This window comes from Phocoena phocoena, chromosome X, assembly GCF_963924675.1.
Source record: "Phocoena phocoena chromosome X, mPhoPho1.1, whole genome shotgun sequence".
Classification (NCBI taxonomy): Eukaryota; Metazoa; Chordata; class Mammalia; order Artiodactyla; family Phocoenidae; genus Phocoena; species Phocoena phocoena.
The window spans coordinates 82,122,299-82,128,298 of NC_089240.1; positions in this window are offsets into that span (position 1 = coordinate 82,122,299).

The following is a 6,000-nucleotide window of genomic DNA, read 5'->3' on the forward strand; positions in this document are numbered from 1 at the left end:
GGAAGAGGAAAAAGAGAGAGGGTATGCCCAATGGTGCAATCATTTTCAAGACTCTTCTTTCATGTTCACTAACTTCCCAAAGGAGGTAATATGGCTAAACCCAGTGTCAAATAGAGGACTCTGAAAAAAATATGGCAAAGGACAAGGATAAAAGAAGGGGTGAGGCAATTTTTGTAATCTACCATAGGGTTCCTGGAAAGAAAGTGCAACCCTATCCTCAATTTAGTAAGCCAAAGGTGAAACAAAAACAATCTAACCTCCTCTGCAGTGATTAAAATTCAGTAGCCTTATTTAGGGTTTTGGTTTGTTTTCTTTTCATCTTTATATTTATCAAATTGTGCAAGATAATGTTGTAGTAACTGAAAACCCTCAAAATCTTAGCTGCAGGTGGGTCCTACTCAGGGTAGCAACTCAGGAGTCTGAGCTGATGGAAACTCCATCTCCACATCTGTTTCCACAACTGCTGAAGAGGCAGGAAATGGGAAAGTAGCCAACTGAGTACTGGCTCTAAAGGCTTCATCCATCAAGTAACCTGTGTCCTTTCTGCTCATATTTTATTGGCCAAAATAAGCCACATGACCTCAGCTAAACTCAAAGGACGTACAATTCAACCCTGCCATGGACCAGAAGGAGAAACATAATATTTGTGAATGACCCTAGTGACTACACAATATCTTACTGGAGAGAAATTCTTGAAGTGATAAGTCTCCATCAATGTTTCCCCACCTTAAAAAAGAAAAGAAAAGAAAAAGAACCTCAGGTGAAGTCTTTTGTTTTACAGGGAAATTTAAAGAATATTATTTATTTTTACAGTGAGAAATGCCTAATATGTTGAGGAAAATCATCTGAGAGCCAGATTTCTATACTGGGGAGTCTTTCAAATTATTGACTTAAGTAGTTATTGTTATTTTAAACAGCCCGCTACTGTGATCAAATCTAATGCTCCACTGCCTCTTATTTTCATCATAAAAATCATTCAGTGAAGTTGTTTCTTAAAAACAAGACAAAATAAAGTATTACATCTTGAAAATATCCACATGATAAACAGGAGAGTGAAACCAAATGAATGTGTGCTCCACTTCTTATGTTATTATTATTGTTGAATCTGTGATTAGCTGAAAACTATCGTGGGGTGTACTATATGTGCATGTTTGTGTTTCTTAAAAAGAAGGTGATGCTCTGCAGCTCACAGATAACACAAATAGCATGTGATGCAGTAGTTGCTAAGGGCAACCACAATCTTTTTTTTTTTTTTTTTTGCGGTACATGAGCCTCTCACTGTTGTGGCCTCTCCCGTTGCGGAGCACAGGCTCTGGACTCACAGGCTCAGCGGCCATGGCTTACGGACCTAGCCACTCCGCGGAATGTGGGATCTTCCCGGACCGGGGCACGAACCCGTGTCCTCTGCATCAGCAGGCGGGCTCTCAACCACTGCGCCACCAGGGAAGCCCACGACCACAATATTTTCTGTCATTTTTTTAATCCCTAAATGGCCAAACCTAATGATGTCCCCAATACCATAAAATCTGTGGATCTGACCTTAGAAGTTTGACAGGATACAATCTACAATGGTTATTGGGTATGTGTGTGTGAGGGGAGGAGGGTGTGAGACATTTGAAGTGAGTGGCCCTAAAATTCATTGCTTCAGGCTGAGGAAAAAAGTATGTGCACTATATTAAAATCTGACTCAATACTAAATATACCCAAAACATGAATAAGTATTGAATAATCCAAGAAGATTGATTTAGCATATGATATTTCTACCTTTTGTGTTCAAATTTCCATAATGCAGTTGGACCAATAGTAGAAAATGAATTTGATACCTTATTTTGAAAAATTCTAAAGATCAAACAATTACTCTGGTTGGTGATAACCAGAGAAATACTCAGCAGCAAATATTGCCAGTTAGGGAATCAGGTATTCCTATCCATTTCTGTTTGGGTTTATTAGAAATCTGTATTATGGAATTCTAAAATAGAAGAGGAGATTAAGAGACAAACATATAACTCATATTTTCAAGATAGAATTTGTGTTTCATAGCAAATAGCATCCATAGTACATTCGATGGCATCAAGAGTAGTCATAAGTACTTGATGAATGTGGCAAATATTCAGTTCCACCCTCTGAGATTTCCAAATTTTTCTCTCGTCCTTTGTTTTTGAAGCCATGTTGCTATTGTTGCTTTACTCAAATTCTGCCACAGGGGTCCATAGTAAAAAGTGAATGGGTTCAAAGAGGGACAATTGGCTAAAGGGCCTCCTGTCACTTTGGCAAAATTATTATTGTCTCTGCAGCTGCCACCCCTCTCCTGATGGCAAAGGAGTCCTTATAGGACCAAAGAAGTTTCTGAAGCCAACTGACCTTTGGAAACCATTAGGATATATTGATTTTTGTGTTGCACCATTAATTTGCTGCTATAGTCTGAATGTTTGTGTCTCCCTAAAATTCCTATGTTGAAATCCTAACTCTTGATAGTATTAGGAAGTGGAGCCTTTGGAAGGGGCTTAGTGAGATGAATGGGATTAAGCCCTTATAAAAGAGGCTCCAGAGAGCTCCCTCACCCCTTCCACTATGTGAGGACACAGAGAGAAGGTGCCAGCTATGAATCAGGAAGAAGACCCTTCCCAGAAGGTGACCATGTTGGTGCCTCGATCTTGGCCTCCAGAACTGTGAGGAGTAAATTTCTGTTGTTTTTCAGCAACCCAGTCTGTTGCTAAGCCCGCACGGACTAAGCCACTTCCTAAGTGACATACTAGTGTATATTTAGTGAGCAACAGCCATGCTTTATCACATAAAATGCTAATGGCCATGACAGAGTTAGTGTACCTCTGAACCTTTTGTATACTCTTAGGAAAAAGCTTGCCCACAGAGAAAAGTTACAAAACAAGGCTCTCTGGTAGGATTGATTTTTCACAGTGCAGTCTGTGAGGCACATTTAGAAGAAGAGGAGGCAGATACCTGTGAGACTGTGCTTTTATAAAAGAAGACAGGCTTTTTATCCGGTTGGAATGTTTGTTGGTTGGTTGGTTTTACAAAACACACTAAACCCTTTGACTGTCTGTTTGCCTGTTTATACCCTAGCTTAGTCCCCAAAATGTGATTTTGTTTAATTTGCTTCTTAATGTGTCTGATTTAAATCAGCACAGGGAAAAACAAAAGCAAAAACCCCCACACTTTATCTGTAATTATATTACCAGTATTTTACACTCATTTATTTGTCTTTTGATTATATCATGCACATTTTTTTTTATCATTAAGTAATCAAAAGTATTTCATTGCATCTGGATTTGCGTAAGAGTTAGAAATCTTTCCCTAGTCCCAGGTAATGGGTATACAGTTTCTATTTGGAGTAATGAAAAAGTTCTGGAAATAGATTGTGGTGATGGTTGCACAAAATTGTGGATGTACTTAATGCCACTGAATTGTACACTTAATTTTATGTTACGTGTATTTTAGCATAAAAAAAATGGTTACAAAGGAAAAAAAATAATAGTAAATGACCATGGCCACCTCTGTAGAACCAAGATTCCACCGGACTCTTCTAGGATCACTGGAGATTGATGGCACGTGAAGTGTTCCACCCTCTCCCCAGCCCTCCTTTTCTGCTGTTGCTTCCTGTACTTTGTTTGGAAAGAAGACAGACACCTCATTGTTGTAGTATCTCAGCTTGATTCTATTGTATATGAAATAATCGCAGGGCTAATCAGGCTGCTTCTGCTGGGCCCACTCCACAGCTGTGGCTATCAGCAGCACACAGCAGGGCCTGACAACTCCCAGACTGACAACCCCTCCCAGCAAAAAGCTTGCCAATTAACCTGCAGTCACACTGGATCGAAGACTGACATTCATTATTTTAATGAAAACAGGAAGAAAGGGCACTATTGAGACCCCCGAAAACGAACCCATTATTCTGTTGTATGTTCTGCTTAGCAAGGTACAAAAAGAGAGCTCAGGGTCGGAAAGACAGGGTGCTGTGTGCGCCAAAGAGGAATAAAGAACAGCCGCCCACAGCTTCGTGCTCCTCACAAAACATCTCTGAAAGCTTTTGTAACCCAGGCTAGAGAAGAGGATGGAAGTTGCTTATACCTCAGGAGGGAGGTATTTCAAGATGACTGAAGGAACACGGTGCACGTAAAATGTATTATTGTGGTTTTCTCTGAACTTCTCTTTCCTGTGACTCATGTAATGTTTCTTCCAGAGGCTTTGCTTTGGTGTTATTCTTCATCTACCCTGAACTCACTAGAGTTACTTTATCTATTGATAGATCTGACAGAGTTAATAAATACTCTGACTTTTTTCAAGACTATTGTGGAAATTGCATAAAAAGCTCCTTATAGATAGAGAACCTCTAAAAAATCCTCTTCATTCCTGCTTAAGGAATCAAAACTATGTACTGAGCCATTGATATAACAGGCATTTATTAAGAGCCTACTATATGCTACGTACAGTGGCTGTAACCATGAAGAAGTTGGAGGGTTCCACTTTGGAGAAACTCAGTGTTTTAAATCTTGGGGGGATGTGGTTGGTACCATTGCTTTCATTTGAAATCCCTCAATATGGGCCTGGGATCATGTTTAGCCTCTTCCACTCTAATTCTAAGCCCACTTATACAGAGATACCAGTGGACTTAACCACTTTTTGAAGGAAATTAGCTTAGAATTTAAGTTTAAATCATTCATATCATTCAAAGGCTCAGAGTAAATCCAAATAGTAGGCCCCAGCTAGCAGCTTAATGTCTTGGTTTGTTGTCTTAATTTTTCATTCATTATTTCAGAATATTTTTCCTTTCAGTTAAACATAAACATAAGCATACAGACTAATTAGCAGACGCATAAAAGAAATGTGCTCTGGCACAGTGCGGCTCAGTCAAAGCTTTTCAAACACTGAGCCTCATCTCTCTTGCATGCACAGAACTAGAGGAACTTTCTTTGGGTATGGTTCCAGAGTCTGGCCTGTAGCCCAGCCTAGACCGTTCTTGTTGAAAAGTTGACCTGTAGCGAGGAGTATCCATGTTCAGTTCCAGGCTAGGAGGAGAGGAGATACGTTTCCTTGTCTTTCTTCTCCTGCTTCTGTAAAACCTTGATCAGACTTAGTTTTAGGAGGACCTGCTGTCCAATCCACTTGAACAGGAAATCAGGCAGAGTACATCTGCCAGCCTATCACATTCCTTCACTAGTATTTCTGGCATGTAATTAATATACATACACCTAGGAATACTTGGAATTTAGGGATTACCTTGTCTCTTCTCACTCAAACTAAATGGCATTTGACTGCAAAGCCAACATTTTTCAACTGAAAGGATTTGAAATGATTCTTTTGTGCATAACATACAAGGTCAGACTGAGTTTATACTCAGGAAACATCTCAGTAAGTGCACATTACAGGTTCTGTTGCATCATCCTTCCAATGGGACTTCTTTTTTCACCAATTGAAGTGTAGTAGTTGAGAGTACGAATATTGGAGATGGGACATTGTGTTCAAATCACAGACTTTGATAAAGTTGTCTAACCATTCTGTATCTCAGTTTCTATGTTTGTAACTTGGAGACATTATTTGTCTTCCACCACCAGAATGGAAGCTCCACAAAGAATCTCTGTTTTGTTCACTGTTGCCCAAATGCTTTGAACAGTGCCTGTTACAGGTTGGGAGCTTAATGTTTACTAAGTGACGAGAACCCACCTCCTGGGGATATTATGAGAATTACATGAATGAATACATGGAGAGTCGAAGAGGCTGGCACACAGTAAATATCAATAAATGTTAAGCTACTATTATTATCAAGATTATACTCTCAAACTTGAATATGAATGAGCAGGCTTCCCCACCTGCTCCATTTGGAAGCTAGCTATAAAAAATCATGGCTTTATAAGAAAATGGTAGGGAGCTCTGGAGCCAGCTCTGCTGTGGTCTTGTCTCAGTTGTGGGTTCTGGAAGACGCAGGGTGGGGCTGTGAGTGTACAAACCTCAAAAATCTAGGGTCTGCTGCAGTGATCTTGCAAG